Source organism: Rhinopithecus roxellana, chromosome 15 (genome assembly GCF_007565055.1).
Source record: "Rhinopithecus roxellana isolate Shanxi Qingling chromosome 15, ASM756505v1, whole genome shotgun sequence".
In the NCBI taxonomy this organism is placed as follows: Eukaryota; Metazoa; Chordata; class Mammalia; order Primates; family Cercopithecidae; genus Rhinopithecus; species Rhinopithecus roxellana.
This window is the reverse complement of record NC_044563.1, coordinates 15621624-15640089: the sequence shown is the minus strand read 5'-3', so window position 1 is coordinate 15640089 and position 18466 is coordinate 15621624.

The window sequence follows — 18466 nt, the reverse complement described above, 5'->3', positions numbered from 1 at the left end:
TAGCTGGGACTACAGGTGCTTGCCATCATGCCCAGCTAATTTTTGCATTTTTGGTAGAGATGGGGTTTCACCATGTTGGCCAGGTTGGCCTCTAACTCCTGATCTCAGGTGATCTGCCCACCTTCACCTCCCAAAGTGCTGGGATTACAGGCCCCATTTTTTATTAAACCAGAAAGTATACATGCTACTAAATGCTACAAAATATGAAGAGGGCACAGAGAGACGAGGAGGAAGCGAGTCTCCCTACAGACAGCACCACTTGGAGGCCTCCTCTGTGGATGATGGGGTTTGGGGGCAGCTCAGGTCACAGGGGCATGAGACATATCCCTCTGTAGACCCAGTTCAGTAGCACAGGACAGTGGGGGGCGAGAGGGGACGTGCCGACCGGCCATGTCTCCTGCCTGGCATCCAACTCCTCCTAGCACCAGGAGACTGCTGGGCGAGGCAGAGGAAGGAGGACGTTTGAAGGCCTTTGCTGAGTCTTGGCAATGCTCAGTGCTGAAGTGGGAGGTGACGTGTGTCTAAGGAATAACAATAAAGGATTTGGAAAGAGCGTGTCTGCAGGGAACAAACTCTAGTCACTTTCTGGATTGCATACCTCTTTCTTCAATATCATCCTGCAACAAATGACTGGCCGTGTTCTAAGGTGAATGATAATGACAAAGGAACCACAACGGGACTAAAGAAAACAAAAAGGCAATAGAGGTAAGGCGCGTGAGCAAAGGCCACAAGAACTAATGTCAGGAGAGGACTTATTAAACAAACAAAAAACACAGACGGAGAGTCAGACACACAGTGCTCCAGGAACTCAAAGAGATTGCAGGTGACCCGACCTCCTTAATGAGCTAAAAGATGTCAAGTTTTCCATAAAGCACTTATGAGGCAACAGACAGAAAGACAGCAGCTCTCAGGAAAGAAATGGAAGCAACAAATAAAGACATTTTGAAATTGAAAAGACATATGAGCTGGGTGCAGTGGCTGACGCCTGTAATCCCAACAATTTGGGAGGCCAAGGTGGGCAGATGACTTGATGTCAGGAGTTTGAGATCAGCCTTGCCAATATGGCGAAACCCTGTTTCTACTAAAAATACAAAAATTAGCTGGGCATGGTGGTGGGCACCTGTAATCCCAGTTAACCAGGAGGCTGAGACAGGAGAATCACTTGAACCTGGGAGGCGGAGGTTGTAGTGAGCCAAAATTGTACCATTGCACTCCAACCTGTGTGACAAGAGCAAAACTCTGTCTCAATTAAAAAAAAAAAAAAAAAGACATATGGATACAAACAGCCAACAAACATATGAAAAAAAAAATGCCCAACATCACTAATTATCAGGGAAATGCAAATGAACACCACAATGAACTATCACAGCACTCCTGCAAGAATGGCCATAATTAAAAAGTCAAAAAATAAGAGATGTTGATGTGGATGTGGTGAAAAGGGAACACTTTTACTCTGCTAGTGGGAATGTAAACTAGTACAACCACTATGAAAAACAGTGTGGAGATACCTTAGAGAACTAAAAATAGAGCTACTATTCCACCCAGAAATCCCATTGCTGGGTATCTACCGAAAGGAAAGGAAGTCATTACATGAATAAGACACCTGCATGCATATGGGTACAGCAGCACAGTTCACAATTGCCAAAATATGGACCTAATCGTATTCAATCAACCATGTTCCAAAATATGGAACCAACCATATTCAATCAATGCGTGGATAAAGCAAATGTGGTATATATGTACCATGGAATACCACTCAGCCATAAAAAAGGATGAGATGGCTTTTGCAGCAACTTGGATGGAGCTGGAGGCCATTATTCTAAGTGAAGTAACTCAGGAATGGAAAACCAAATACTGTATGTTCTCACTTATAAGTGGGAGCTAAGCTATGAAGATGCAAAGGCATAAGAATGACATAATGGGGGCCGGGTGTGGTGGCTCATGCCTGTAATCTCAGCACTTTGGGAGGCTGAGGTGGATGGATCATGAGGTCAAGAGATCGAGACCATAATGGCCAACATGGTGAAACCCCATCTCTACTAAAAATACAAATTAGCTGGGCATGGTGGTGCGCACCTATAATCCCAGCTACTTGGGAGGTTGAGGCAGGAGAATCGCTTGAACCCGGGAGGAGGAGGTTGCAGTGAGCCGAGATTGTGCCACTGCACTCCAGCCTGGGCTACTCAGTCTCAATAAATAAATAAATAAATAAATAAATAAATAAATAAATAAATAAATAAAAGAATGATATAATGGACTCCGGGGCAAAGGGTGGTATGGGGATGAGGGGTAAATGACTACATATTGGGTACAGTGTACACTGCTCAGGTGACAGGTGCACCAAAATCTCAGAAATCACCACTAAAGAACCTATGCCTGTAACCAGAAAACACCTGTACTCCCAAAACTATTCAAATTTTTTTAAAAAAGGAAGAAAAAAGACATGAAAATAAGAAAAACAACACATGGGAAAAACAGCGACACAGAATGGAGAAGGCCACGTAGTGAACATCTGGGGAAAACACACGAATGTAAAGAAACAAACAAAACATATACCAATAGTTCTACTAATTTTCTAGGGCTGCTGTGGCCAAGTACCACAAGTACTGGGTGGCTTAAAATAAGAGAAATGTAATCTCTCACAGTTCTGGAGGCTGGAATTCTGAAATTCTAGTGGTAGCAGCATTGACTTCTTCTGGGCCCCTGTGGGAGAGGCTGCTCCACGGCTCCAGCCTAACCTTCTAGTTGTGGCTGGCAACTCTTGGTGGTTTTGGCTTCTAGCTGCAACAGCCTAAGCTCTGCCTTTGATGTTGCATGCATTGTTCTCTCTGTGTGTCTGTGTCTCCCTTCTCTTCATATAAGGACACCAGTCATATTGGATTTAGGCCCCCTCTAATCCAGTATGACCTCATCTGAATTAATTACGTTGACCCTATTTCCCAGTAAAGTCACATTGTTAGGGACAGGGCATCAGGGCTTCAATATAGCTTTTTGAGGCCAGGTGTGGTGGCTCACACCTGTAATCCCAGCACTTTGGGAGGCCAAGGCGGGTGGATCACAAGGTCAAGAGATTGAGACCATCCTGGCCAACATGGTTAAACCCCGTCTCTACTAAAGATACAAAAATTAGCTGGGTGTGGTGGCGTGGACCTGTAATCTCAGCTACTCAGGAGGCCGAGGCAGAAGAATCACTTGAACCCAGGAGGTGGAGATTGCAGTGAGCCGGGATTATGCCACTGCACTCCAGCCTAGCAACAGAGTGAGACTCCGTCTCAAAACAACAACAACAACAACAACAACAAAAACCAAACATAGCTTTTTGAGAGGATCCAACTCAGCCCATAACAGTTATAGGAAAGACTGAGACACGTGGAGGACAGATCAGAGGCAGACAACATTTGCACAGTCAGTTCCTGAAAAGAGAAAGAGAACAAATGGAACAACGATGAAAAATATTCTGATATAACAGGGAAAACATTCCTAAAATAAAGATTTGAATGTGGATGTAAGAAATTGATTCAAGACCATCAGCATCAAGCATTATATGCTAATGAAGGTATTGAAATTCAAGGCTAAAGAATCATATGTGAGTCCAGGTAAAAATCTCAAGTTATGAGAGTGGGGGAAATCAGGCTGGCTGCAGGCTTCTCTCTAGGAACATGCCAGAGTCTGTGGGGCAGAGTCTACAAGCTCCCAAAGGATAGAAAGTATGACCCATGAAATTTACACCCAGACAAGTTCCTTCAAATTGAAAGGCCACAGACAGACATTTTCAAGAGTTCTAGAATTTAGGGAAAGAGTGCCTCTTAGTCCTTCTTGAAGCAAACAAACTATCAGGCAATGAAACGCAGCCAACAAAGGGATTTATTAAAATAAATAACTCAGAATGGAGAAGCCAGGGCAAAGGTATTGGTGATAACCTCTGAATCAATTTAAATATAGAAATAAAAATCTTTGTGAATTTGGAGTATAGGACACAGCGCAAAGGTTATATAAACATAAACAATAAAAATAATATCATTAAGTGACTAACAAGAATTGCGAGATCTAGGAGAGAAGCACAGAGAAACTGTGAATCTGCTAATTTCCTCATTTTTCACAGCAACAGTCAACCAGTAAGGGATAAAGTTGGAAAAATGTCATTTAAAAAATAACATAATGGCTGGGCATGGGGGCTCATGCCTATAATCCCAGCACTTTGGAAGGCCAAGGCTGGTGGATCATCTGAGCTCAGGAGTTCGAGGCCAGCCTGGCAACATGGTGAAACCCTGTCTCTACTAAAAACACAAAACAACCAGCCGGGCATGGCGGCAGGCACCAATAGTCCCAGCTACTTGGAAGGCTGAGGCAGGAGAATTGCTTGGACCTGGGAGGCGGAGGTTGCAGAGCCAAGATCATGCCACTGCACTCCAGCCTGGGCGACAGAGCAAGACTGTCTCAAAAAATCAAATGAAAATAAATAATAACAATATAATCTCATAATTAATATTTTACAGAATTATGTTTCTTAACTTTAAAAAGCCTTGTAAAAACTCATATCACTTGAGGTAAAAAAGGATTTATCTAAAATTAAGCAGTTCTTTGATTTTAATTTACTAATTTATTTTTTAAGCTTTTTGTTTAAAAATTTAATTTTTAATTTTAATTTAATTTAATTTTATTTATTTTTGAGATCGGGTCTTGCTCTGTCACTTGAGTACCTTCCGGACTCAAATCATACTCCCACCTCAGCCTCCCAAGTAGCTGGGACTACAGGCATGCACCACCACGGCTGGCTAATTTGTTTATTGTTTTGTAAAGACAGGGGTCTCACTATGTTGCCCAGGCTGATCTCGAACTCCTGGCCTCAGGCAGTCCTCCCCACTCAGTTTTCCAAAGTGCTAGGATTGAGCCACCATGCCTGGCTCTATTTTTACATTTTTTTTTGAGGCAAGGTCTCACTCTGTCATCCAGGTTGGAGAGGTTCAATCACAGTTCATTGCAGCCTCAACCTCCCGGGCTCAAGCCATCCTCCCATCTCAGCCACCCAAGTAGCTGGGACTACAGGCATGCACCACCAAGCCAGACTAATTTTCATATTTTTTGTAGAGATGGGGTTTCGCCATGTGGCACAGGCTGGTCTTGAATTCCTGGCCTCAAGCAGTCCACCTGCCTCACCCTCCCAAAGTCCTGGAATTATAGGCATGAGGCACTGCACCTAGCTGAAATAATTTTAAATGTACAGAAAATTTGCAAAGTGCTCCCCATATGCCCTTCACTCAGCTTCCCTGACACTAACATCTTACCTATTTGTCCAAATTAAGACGCTAACATTGGTATAAGGCTATTAAGTAAATTATAGACTTTTTTCACCAGTTTTTCCACTCATCTCCTATTTCTGCCCCAGGATTTCATCCTTCAGTAACCAACGTCTCCTTGGTCTCCAATCCCTGTCAGTTTCTCAGTCTTTCTTTGTCTTTCATGATCTCGACACTTTTGAAGAGTCCTAGCCAGATGTTTTGTAGACGATCTCTCGATTTGCATTTGCATGATGTTTTCCCGTGGCTACACTGAGATAGATTTGGGGGAAGAGCACCATGAAGGTAAAAATGCCTATCGCATAGTATATAGTGTGGACATGACTTATTACAGGTGATGTTAACCGTGATCACTTGGTTAAGGTGGCATCTACCAGGTTTGTCTGCTGTGAAGTCACTGCTTTTCTCCTTTCATACTCCATTTCTTAGAAGTGCGTGACTAATCCAGTCCTTACTCAAGAGGAGGGAAATTCATCTCCTCCTCCTTGAGGGAGGAGTATCAAAGAATTTGTGGACATAGATTAAAACCACCACAGAAATTAGTAAGTATTTTGGAGTGGAACTTTGGGGACTTCATCGGTGGATCTTGCCTGCTTGTCTCCTAATGGTGATGCTCTATTGCCCCATCCTTCTTATTTGGAATATTATTCACATGATTACATCCCACATTTACTATCTGAAATTCTCTATGAAGATTTGTCTCCCCTCTCCCCCATTTATTTATTTAATCAATCATTGGTTTGTACCAGTATGACCTTGCGGATCTTTATTTTATTCTTTGCATTATAATCCAGCAGTATCATGATCTATTTTGTTGTTCGAATTATTCTAGCCCTGGCCACCAAGAGGTTTTTTCAGGTTGGTTCCTGTGTCCTTTTTCCTTTGTATTCCTTAACAGACTTGATATTTTAGAGCAGTTTTGGGCTTATAGAAAAATTGAGTAGCAAGTACAGAGCGTTCCCGTATATTCCTTCACACCCCGACTCACACACACATCTTCTCCCGTTATTAGTGTCTTGCCTTACTGTGGTACATATGTGACAATTGATGAGCCAATATTGATACATTATTATTCACTAAAGTCCATAGTTTACATGAGTAGTTGCTCTTTTAATTGTGCATTCTGTGGGTTTTGACACATACGTACTGACGTGGGTCCACCATTATAGTATCATACACAATAGTTTCATTGCCCTAAAAATCTTGGGCTCCACCTAGTCATCCTCCCTCTTTCTCCCTCAACCTCTGGCTACCACTGATCCTTTCACTGTGTTCATATGTGTTAGTCCGTTCTCACATTGCCATAAAAGCCTTCCCGAAACTGGGTAATTTATAAAGGAAAGAGGTTTAAGTGACTCACAGTTCAGCATGGCTGGGGAGGCCTCAGGAAACTTACAATAATGGAAGACGGCGAAGGGGAAGCAAGGCACCTTCCTCACAAGGTGGCAGGAAGGAGAGTGAACGCAGGAGGAACTACCAAACACTTATAAAACCAACAGATTTCCTAAGAGCTCACTCACTATCACGAGAACTGCATGGGGGAAACCGCCCCCCATAATTCAATTACCTCCACTGGTCTCTTCCTTGACACATGGGGATAATGAGGATTAAAATTCAAGATGAGATTTTGGGTGGGGACACAGACAAACCATGTCACCATAGTTCCAGAATGCTATATAGTTGAAATCATACAGAAGCCTTTTCAGACTGGCTTTTTGGAGAGAGTCTCTCTCTGTCAACCAGGCTGCAGTACAGTGGCGTGATGCTAGCTCACTGAAGCCTTGAACTCCTGGGCTCAAGCAATCCTCCCACCTCTGCCTCCCAAGTAGCTGGGACTACATGCACATACCACCATGCCTGGATATAATTTTTTTTATTTGTGTAGAGATAAGGTCTCATTATGTTTCCCAGCGTGATCTGGAACTCCTGGCCTGAAGCAATCCCCCTGCCAGCCTTGGCCTCCCAAAGTGCTTGGATTACAGGTGTGAGCCACTGTGCTCACCCAGGAGATTTGTTTTATTTTGTTTAGAAAGGGAGGGGATTTCACCAGATTGGCTTCTTTCAGTTTACAATATGCTTTTGAGTTTCCTCCATGTCTTTTTACAGCTTTATAGCTCATTTCTTGTTATCTCTGAATAATATTCCATTGTTTAGATGTATCACAGTTTACCTGTTCACCTACTGAAGAACATCTTGGTTGCTTCCAAGTTTTGGCAATTACGAAAAAGTTGTTATAAATATACATGTGTGGTTTTTGTGTGGCTCTAAGTTTTCAACTCATTTGAGTGAATACCAAAGAACATGATTTCCAGACTGTATGGTGAGATTGTGTTTAGTTTTGTAAGAAACTTCCAAATTGCCTTCCAAAGTGGCTATGTCATTTTGCATTTCCACCAGGAATGAATGAGAGTTCCTGTTGCCATACATCCTCACAGCATTTGGCACTGTCGGGGTTTTACATTTTTAGCTATTCTAATAGGTGTGTAGTGGTATCTTGTTATATTTTGCAATTCCCTACTGATTTATGATGTTGAGCATATTGTGTCCTTTTGAAATGCCTCCATCCTCTTTGTTTCTGTAAGCACTTTCTTTCTGGCATTATGAGATGTTTCCGGCTCATCTTACATTTTCTCTGCGTATTAGTTCACTATTGAAATGCTATAAAGAAATACCTGAGACTGGGTTAATTGACAAAGAAAATAGGTTTAATTGGCTCATGGTTCTGTAGGCTGTACAGGAAGCATGGTGCTGGTATCTGCTCAGCTTCTGGGGAGGCCTCAGGGAGCTTTTACTCATTGTGGAAGGCAAAGGGAGAGCAGGCGTCTCACTTGGCTGAGTGAGGGCAAGGGAGAGTGGGGCAGGGGAGGTGACACACTTTACAACAATCAGATGCCCATAACTAACTCACCATCACAAGGATAGCACCAAGCCAAGCGGGATCTTCTCCCATGATCCACACAGCTTCCACCAGGCTCCACCCCCAACACTGGGGATTAGAATTCAACATGAGATTTGGTAGGGATATATATTGAGACCATATGATTCTGCCCCTGACCCCTCAAAGCCCATGTCCTTCTCATATTGCAAAATACAATCATGGCTTCCCAACAGTCCCTCAAAGTTTTAACTCATTTCAGCATCAACTCAATCAAAAGTCCCAAGTCCAAAGTTCAAAGGTGCATCTGGAAATGAGTTCCTTCCTCCTATGAGCCTATAAAATCAAAACAAGTTATTTACTTCAAAGATACAATGAAGGTTCCAGCATTGGGTAAACGTTCCTGTTCCAAAAGTTACAAATTAGCCAAAAGAAAAGGGCTATAGGCCCCATACAACGCTGAAACCTGGCAGGGCAGTCATTAAATCTTAAAGCTCCAAAATAGTCTCCTTTGACTCCACGTCCACATCCTAGGCACACTGGTGGAAACGGTGGGCTCTGAAGGCCCTGGGCAGCTCTGCCCCTGTGGCTTTGCAGGGTTCAGCCCCCATGGTTCCTCTCACAGGTTGTTGAGTGCACACTGCTTTTCCAGGCAAAAGGTGCAAGCTGCCAGTGAATCCCCCATTCAGGGGACTGGAGGATTGCGGCCCCTTCCCACAGCTCCATTAGGCAGTGTCCCAGTGTTGACTCTGTGTGGGGATTCCAGCCCCACATTTCCCCTCCACACTGGCCTTGTAGAGGTTCTCTGTGCGGGCTCTGTCATGCAGCAGGCTTCTGCCTGGGCACACAAATACAGTCTTTCTCAAACAACCTCTGAAATGGGCATAGGCTTCACTTTTGCACCCCATGCACCCACAGACTTAACACCATGTGGAAGCCACCAAGGCTTACAGCTTGCATTTTCCAAAGTGGCAGCTCAAGGTGTACCCGGGCCTTTGTGAGCCCTGGCTGGAGCTGGAGCAGCTGACATGCGGGAAGCACTGTTCCAATGCTGTGCAGGGCAGCAGGCCCTCTCCCTCCAAACCATCCTTTCCTCCTAAGTTTCAAGGCCTGTTATGGGAGACGCTGCCTCTTAGATCTCAGAGATGCCTTTGAGGCCTTTTCCCCATTGTCTTGGCTATTAGCACTTGGCTCCTTCTTGGTTATGCAAATTTCTCTAGCAAGTGGTTGCTCCACAACCTGCTTGAATTCCTCTCCCAGAAAAGATTTTCTTTCTTTGCTACATGGCTAGGGTGCAAATTCTCCAAATGTTTATGCCTTGCTTCCTTTTTAAATATAAATTCCAACTTTAGGTCATTTATTTGCTCCTGTATCTGAGTGTAGGTAGTTAGAAGCAGCCAGGCTACATCTTGAGCACTTTGCTGCTGAGAAGTTTGTTCTTCAAGATACCCTAGGTCATCACTAGTGGAAGCAGATACTTCACATGACATAGCAGGAGCAAGAGAGAGACAGTGAAATGGAGGGAGGTGCCAAACACTTAAATAACCAGATCTCACAAGAACTCACTATTGTGAGGACAGCACCAAACCATGAGGAATCCACCTCTATGACCCAAGCACCTTCCACCAGGCCCCACCTCTAACACTGCAGTTTACATTTCAACATGACATTTGGGTGGGGACAAGATATCCAAACCATATCATTCTATTTCAACCCTAGAATCGGCCATTTCTCCAGGCAACCCAGGTTTCTTTATTGGTGAATGTTGTTTAGAATTTAAGATGTGGATGCAAGGCCGGTTGTGGTGGCTCAGGCCTGTAATCCCAGCACTTTGAGAAGCCAAGGCAGGCAGATCACTTAAGGTCAGGAGTTCGAGACCAGCCTGGCCAACATGGTGAAACCCTGTCTCTACTAGAAAAAAAAAAAATCAGCTGGCCATGATGGCACATGCCTGTAATCCCAGCTACTTGGGAGGGTGAGGCAGGAGCATCGCATAAACCTGGGAGGCAGAGGTTGCAGTGAGCCGAGATCACGCCACTGCACTCCAACCTGAGTGACAGTGCAAGACTCCATCTCAAAAAAAAGAAAAAGAAAAAAGATGTGGATTTTAGGTATGCTTGTTGTTACTGGAGTGTCACTACTTCTAGGCCCTTTCAGAGGCAGAGCTATGACATGTATGTATCTACACATAGCTATATTTCTGTCTATATCTATCTATATTTACATTAAAATAAGCCCGAATTCACACTGACTGACTCTAATGCAGCATTCTAGCCTTCATTCTAGCCTCCTCGTTTCCCCATTTGTAGCTTTTTTCTCCAAAAGTGAAAAACCTAGCTCCAGTTATGTACAAAACGTATACTTATTTGTTCAACCTAGCGTACAAGCAAAGTAGTTTTAGGATTGCTAACCTGGACCGCCCTGAGAAACAAATTAATGACAGTAGTGTTTATGTTTTATTCTTTTCCTCTTTAGTCTTACAGTATTCAGTCAAAACAGCGTTTCTCATTTACTTAGGCCAGCTCCTTTTACCCCATTGAACTTGGCTTTTATGCTCTTAAAAAGTCCAATAATATTAAACACGATACTTTCAAGTTGGGAACAGGATATTTAATATGCCATATTATTATAGTACGCTTCTCCACTTTTCCTGTTATTTATCTATCCACGCTTCTCTCTGTATGTATGTATACAGAGATATCTGGAATTGCATGAATCCAGTGTTAAAAACAGTTGCTTCTAAATGATGGAATGTGGAGTGATTTTTTTACATTATTCAGGTACTGTTCCATTATTAATTTTTATAACAAGCATATACTATTTTTTACAGAAAACAATAAATTGTTGTCTAAACTAAGGGAGGAAGTGGGCAACAGGTGAAATATTGCTGAGGGGGAAATTCCTGCTGGATTTCATGGAGCAGGGGTCATTTCCGAGGCCTGATGAGAGTCATCACTTCTGGCAGAGTTGGTTGAGGAGTAGCTGGAAGGTAAGGAATAAGGCAGGTGACTAAGATGAGTGCTTCTCACCCTAGTAATCATTGTTCCCTGTTGTGTGACTGGGAATCACACATTCAAACATGTATCTGGCCCTCATCCTGCAGAGGTTCAATTCTGTAAGTCTAGGGCAGAGCAGATCACTGACTTTTTTACCAAGCTCCCAGGTACTGCTGGTCCCCAGTCCGCACTGAGTGGCACTGGTGTGGATTCATCATCTGGGAAGATTAATCAGCAGTGAGAGAGGCAGGAGAGGATGATGGCTGGGGTGGCTCGTGGGTTAAGGGAGCTTGCTTTGTTCAAATTACTTGTATTGTTGTTTATTTTTTGGATGCATCTAATGATACATAAGCACAAAAATGAAAGAATTACCAAAAGAAATAGACAAATCAAAAACCTGAGTGGGAGATTGTAGCACACCTTTCTCAGTAACGTATAGAGCAAGCTGACAAAAAGCAGTCACTAAGTGTATAGATGATATGAATAACATGATTCACAAACAATGCCTGGGAAATACAGAGAAATACATCAAGTAAAGACAGAATTCCTTTCAAGGGCACATGGAGTCTGCCAAAACAATCCTACTGGGCCATAGAATAAGTGTTAACACATTTCAAAAGATTGAAATGATAGGACGGTCTAGGTTTTGGCCACTGTGAAATCAATAGCCACATAACTACAACATTTTCAAGTGGTTAGAATTGTTGTAATACATGTCTACTTTTGTAACTTTTTACTTGGAAATAATTTTGGAAGAAAAGTTGCAAAAATAAAAAGAGTAGAAAGACCACTCATATAGCCTTTATCCAGATTCACTTAATTGTAACATTCTACCCCCCTTGGCTTTATTAGTCTCTCCCTTCTCCCTCCTTTAAGTGAACCCCCTTAAAAAGGGTCCCCCAGCCTCCAGTAAAGCTGCCCCCGTTGTGGCTGCACAGAGCAGAGCTGAGCCTTACCCAAAATACAGATTTGTAAGCTAAATACATGTTTCTTTGTTTGTTTTTATTTTGATTATTTTTAAATTTTTTTTGAGACCGAGTTTTGCTCGTCTCCCAGGCTGGAGTTCAATGGCATGATCTTAGCTCACTGCAACCTCCGCCTCCTGCGTTCAAGTGATTCTCCTGCCTCGGTCTCCCAAGTAGCTGGGATTACAGGCACCCACCACCAAACCTGGCTAATTTTTGTATTTTTAGTAGAGATGGGGCTTCACCATCTTGGCCAGGCTGGTCTCAAACTCCTGACCTCAGGTGATTCCCCCACCTTGGCCTCCCAAAGTGCTGTAATCACAGGCGTGAGCCACCACGCTCAGCCTTGTTTGTTTGTTTTTAGAGACAGAATTTCACTCGGTTGCCCAGGCTGGAGTCAGTGGCGCAATCAAAGCTCTTGGTAACCTCAAACTTCCGGACTCAAGTGATCCTCCAGCCTTAGTCTATTGAGTAGCCAGGACTGCAGGCGTGCGTCACCCTGTTCAGCTAAACTAAAGCCAGTGAGTTTTGGGGTGTCTTGTTACACGGTAACAGAAACTAGAACAGACATTGTGGAGCAGGAGAATGAGTGGTCCTGAGATACATTATTTCCAGGGGACCAGTCTACCCTAGGCGGTGGTTTTCTCCCTCTGCCCTGGTGCAGATAAAGAAGCAGTTGAGAATTCACCCATTTAAAGTTGGAATTTCATAGGTGGGTGAAAAAAATAGATGGAAGAAAGGATTCAGGAATTGGCAAGCGTGTTATTGAAGAGGTGAACTTCTGAGGATTCTAAATTGGATACAAAGAAAGGGAAGGTGGGAGATGCTGACAAGAAAGGAAGTAAACCAAGAGGTCAGGGCACTCAAGATCCAGTGAAGGGGAAGGATGGTTGTCATGGAAGTAGCTCAGTAGACAAGACGGAATCCAGGACCAGGATCTAGCAGCAAGCTGCATTGGCAATCCTGGCCATAGGGCATGGCAGTTTGGGGTCTTGATGGGGACTTGATGGGGACTGGCTACTGCTGATTGTCTTTCACATTTCAGCCTTCCCTGACCCCCCAATACCCCTCTGTCAAGAGCCCTTGCCACACTGAATTCTCATTGCCTCTTCCCTGTTTGCCTTCCCAAGAACTAGCTCTGTGCTTTGGTCATTGCTGTGTCCCCAGCACCCAGTCTGGCCCATCTGGAGGCTAAATGCACCAATGCTTGGATGCAGGGATTGATGACAGACCTCCAAGTCCAAAGGGTCTTTGAGAGCAAGGGGAGTCCAGTGCCCTCCCAGCCTCATTATTTCTGCCCCACCTTCCAGATGGTAAAACGTGAAGCCAGAGAGGTTAGGAGACCGCCCAGGGTCACACAGCAGACCAGCCCCGGTGACTGAAGCTCCAGCAGGATTAAGAAGGGACCACTGGGAGGAGGCCCCTGAATCCCTGCTCTGTGATATGTCAGGCACTAGCTGGAAAGAGGAACTCCCTCCTCTCCTCCTACCCTCCCCACTCCACCAGCTGCAGGGGTTCAAGACCGGCCCAGGGGCCACAGGAGGCTGCCCCAGAACTTTTGGCAGCCCATGAACTTAAGCCTTGCCCGGCTGGGTGGCGAGTCGGCTGTCACCTTATATCCTAAGCATCTCCAGGTTTCTGGGGAAACATCTGGACCGACCCAGCTGTATTTTCCTCCTCTCTCTTCACCCCACCACCCCACCCCCAGCAAGTAAAAGGAAGAGGACAATTAAAAGAAAATGCAGAGGAGGGAAGGTAGTTTTACAAGCCAGGGTTGGGGCTGCCCTGGGAGCAAGGAGGTGCCCAGAGGAAATCCCAGTAAATGAATGTTTATTTTAATGGGAGGTGAAGGGAGAGGGGCTCAGACCCACTCTGGGGGGTGGGGAAGGAGAAGGGCAAGGAGAAGATGCAGGGTCTGGGCTCACAGATGGGCCTTTGTGAGCTTCCGAGGGCTGCCCAGTGAATGGGGAACCAGCCAAGATGTTCAGGCAGACAGTGAGATGGGAGGGGTGGGGAGAGGGATGGGGAGAGAGGCTGGGGCTGCCACCAGAGCCGGGCCTAGGGCACTCTAGCTCACCCTTACCCACCTTAGCAGGAAGACCAGTTTGAACACATCCCATCCTCAGCAGGAACATCTCCCCAGCCTGGTCAACTGGCTTGTCCTTTTATTCTTGCTTTCACAAACTCATTCATTCATTTGTTCATTCATTCATGCATCCATTTCGTTTCTCCTTCACTTCCCACCCATTCACTCACACTTATTCCTTTGCTCCTTCAGTCACATCTCCAGCATCCTCTGGGCTCTTATGTACCCCAACCCTAGGCTAGGGGCCAGGCAAACAATGACCAATCAGCCCTGCTCCCCATCAAGGGAAGGAGTGGGGAGACCCCCAGCTAACCAATTTATGCTAATAGGGTGGGAACTGGGACAGCCAGGAGCACAAGTACTATGGGAGCACAGAGGAGTCTGGAGGCTGAGAGGTTTCAGGGCCGGTAGCCTTCCCAAGGCTGTCCCACCTTTTAGGACCCAGTGTCCTGAGACAGGGAACTCAGGGGCCTGTCCTCACCTCCAGGCAATGTCCTGGAGGGCAGCCACATCCTGAGTGTCTAGGAAACCTAGCCAGACACCAGCGCCCCTTCCCGCAGCTTCTCTGGCCTATCCTGAATCTGGTCCAAGTGGGTCCCTATCATCTTTGACGGGGTTGATGACCTTCTCAATGACCAATCAGACCCTAATATTCTTCAAGGTCAAGTTCACTTCCAGTCCTTACTTAGCCCACAGCTCTGCACCAAGTCCCTAGGGAGTATTCAAACTCCAGGCAGAAATGCTACATTCAGTTGCTCACTCATTCATTCAGCAGACATTCACGGAGCAACCTCACTGTGCCGAGGCACTGTTCTGGACCCTGGGGGTCTACAGTGAACAAAAGCAATTAAAAATCCCTGCTTTTGCAGTGGTTCATATCTGTAATCCCAGCACTTTGGGAGGCCGAGGAGGAAGGACTGCTTGAGCCCAGGATGTTGAGGCTACAGTGAGCCATGTTTGTGCCACCACCCTACAACCTGACAAAAAAAGGCCCTGTCTAAAAAAAATAAAAATAAATCCCTGCCCTTGTAGAACATCTTTCATAAACAGAGATGATAATGAAATGAGTAAAATATATAGAATGTCAGAGTGCGATGGAGAAAAACAAGACCAGGGAGAAGGTAGGGGCAATAATGATAATAATCATGATATTTATCTAAAATCATGATATTTATTTTATTTTATTTATTTACTTGTTTTTTTTTTTTTGAGACAGAGTCTCACTCTGTCTCCCAGGCTGGAGTGCAGTGGCACAATCTCAGCTCACTGCAACTTCCACCTTCCAGGTTCACGCCATTCTCCTGCCTCAGCCTCCTGAGTAGCTGGGACTACAGGCACCTGCCACCACGCCTGGCCAATTTTATATATATATATATATTTATATATTTTTAGTAGAGACGGGGTTTCACTGTGTTAGCCAGGATGGTCTTGATCTCCTGACCTCATGATCCGCCCTCCTTGGCCTCCCAAAGCGCTGGGATTACAGGCGTGAACCACCACGCCCAGCGTAATCATGATATTTATCTTAATTCCAATATTAAGAGGTGCATCAGACACTGATAAACCCGCAGGCTTTTATCTCGCTTCATCCACCACTGGCCTACAGGGTTGGTTCTGTGATTAGCTCACCTTTTGTGAATGACAACATGGTAGCAAGCCAGGTGGAACGGAGCCAAGGCTTAGTCCCCAACATCTAGGAGCGTGGTCTGAGGTGGAAACAGAGAAGGAAATAAGTATCCCCCAGCCACAGGTGGCACCTCATCTGGGGGCACCAAACATGGGCTTCCGCTTCGGCTCACACCCTACGAAGGCTTCATTGGCAATTTTGCGGTGTGTGGCTGCTGGCTGGGGAGGGCCCCAGGGCTGACCACATCCCAAGGTCCCTTAGGGGGTCCCACCTGCCCCTGGTCAGCAGCTGAGAAGCAGTGTGCTTGGGAGAAAGAACTCTGGGTGGCAGGCAGAAGGTCTGAGCTCTAGCCCCACCCCACTCTCACCTGCCTTGTCAATTACACATGTCAAGGTCCAGCCACTTCTCTGCATCTCATTCTCCCACAAATGAAGTTTTAGGGGGAGGGACTCTGGAGGGAGGAAGATGAGAAGGGGAAGCTGACTTTTCATTGCTACCCTTTCAAATTATGTAAACTTTTGAAACTGTATATTACCAATTAAAAATAAAATCTTAAAAAAGGTTTAAACTTAAGCCCTTCCACATTTCCTTGCCTTCCTGAAACTGCAAGAACCTGCTTAGGAAAGTTCCTGACTTTATCCTTGGGCCTGTCTTGTGGATAATGATTATCTCGGGGACTGGCAGATAGCAGGAGCCTCCCCCAACACCCTCTATATTCGCTCCTGTGAACGGTGGGTGCACCTGCCTTCCCCATTTACACGCCTGCTGAAGTCAGGCCCCTTGGAACACACAGGCTCTCCTTGGTTCACCCCAGAAACCCCTTTCCCACCCACAGATGTGCAGATAACACATGCACACACAGAAATGCACAGACACACACACACAGAAATGCAAAGACACAGATACACACAGAAATGCACAGACACACTCTCACACAAACATAAACCTACACCGAGACACACACAGATACACATGTGCACACACACTCCCACCCTGCCCACTGGGTTGCTTTGCACACCCCTTAGTCAGGGATTGAGACATATTTGCTAAATAATAAATGAATGCTGATTCTCAGATCCAGGAAGCCAGACAGCCTGGCTGGGCCCTGCCTGTCTGCAGCCTCCGTGCCTCCCCAGCTCCCTGCAGCCTGTTTGAGTGGGAAGACAGTGCAGAGCTGGGGAGCAGGGCAGGGAGAAACTGGTGAGCTGTCTGGGCTGGCTGGGGTTGGCCGTGACATTTATTTTACAAGTTACTGCAACTGGGAGAGCTGGCATTGAGTGAGGGGGTATCTAAGGAGAACGGGAGGATAAGCGGGAACTCTGGGAGCATTGCTCTGGCCTGGCCTGGGAATGTCTCTCACCCCATGCTCCCATGGTCTCTAATGGACTCTCCACACCCTGCAAGTACTTGGGGGCCAGACCAGCTAGGCCACATGTGCTGGGGCTCCCACGCCTTGAGTCATGTCTTCTGTGGGCTGACCCACCCAGCTCAACTGGATTGCTTCTCTGCTAAACTTGAACTTGACTCTCTCCAGCTGCAGCATAGTTCATAGGGAGAAGTTATCAGCCCACACTTGTCCTGTGTGGAGTTGTTCTTGGGGGCCTCTCAGGGATCTGGTCACAGCATCACTGGGGGAGTGGACCGCTCCCTGTTGAGCTGGGGGTGGTTGTGGTTGGGGGTTAGGATTGAGCTCAAATTGTGGAGCTGAGATGCCTTGTTGAGGGCAAGGCACTGATCTACCCCACAGAGAATCTGCTTGCATCTGAACCTCTATGGACACTGCCTCCTCCAGGGCACAGATGTGAGCTCAAGAAAGAAGTTGTACACATCAAGGTTCCAAATTAGAGCCCTGGTTAGAGGCAGACCTATTCCAGGGGTACATCTGTATCAGTTCATTCTCACACTGCTAATAAAGACATATCTGAGACTGGGTAATTTATAAAGAAAAAGAGGTTTAATGGACTCACAGTTCCACATGGCTGGGGAGGCCTCACAATCATGGCGGAAGGCAGAGGAGCAAAGTCACATCTTACATGGCAGCAGGCAAGAGAGAATGTGTGCAGAGGAACTCCACTTTATAAAACCATCAGATCTCAGGAGACTTATTCACTATCACGAAAGCAGCATGGGAAAAACCTGCCCATGTGCTTTAATTACCTCCCACTGGGTCCCTCCCTTGACAAGTGGGAATTATGGGAGCTACAATTCAAGATGAGATGTGGGTGGGGACACAGCCAAACCATATCAGCATCTAAGACAGAGAATCCACCTGGCTCTGGAAGGCCCTTCAGGAATTGTCTTGTCTAGTGGGTCACAATTTGGGGTTTTATGCACCAGTTAAAAATTATAAAAAATAAACAGGGTGCTGTCTGACAAGATTACCAATCTACTAGCCCTTATTTCATAAACGAAGTGACACTCTTTAACGTCAAAACTGTTGGAGAAGGTGGGCATGACTTCGTGATAATGTACACTTCTTCACATGGAAACATTTGTCTTTTCAGAATGCCCAATACTTGGTTTTCTCACTTGGAGATAAAGTCTCGCCCTCACCATCCCAATGGGCAGGATGGCATTTGGAACAATGGGGAAACTGAGGAAGGCCCAGAAAGAAGGGGCA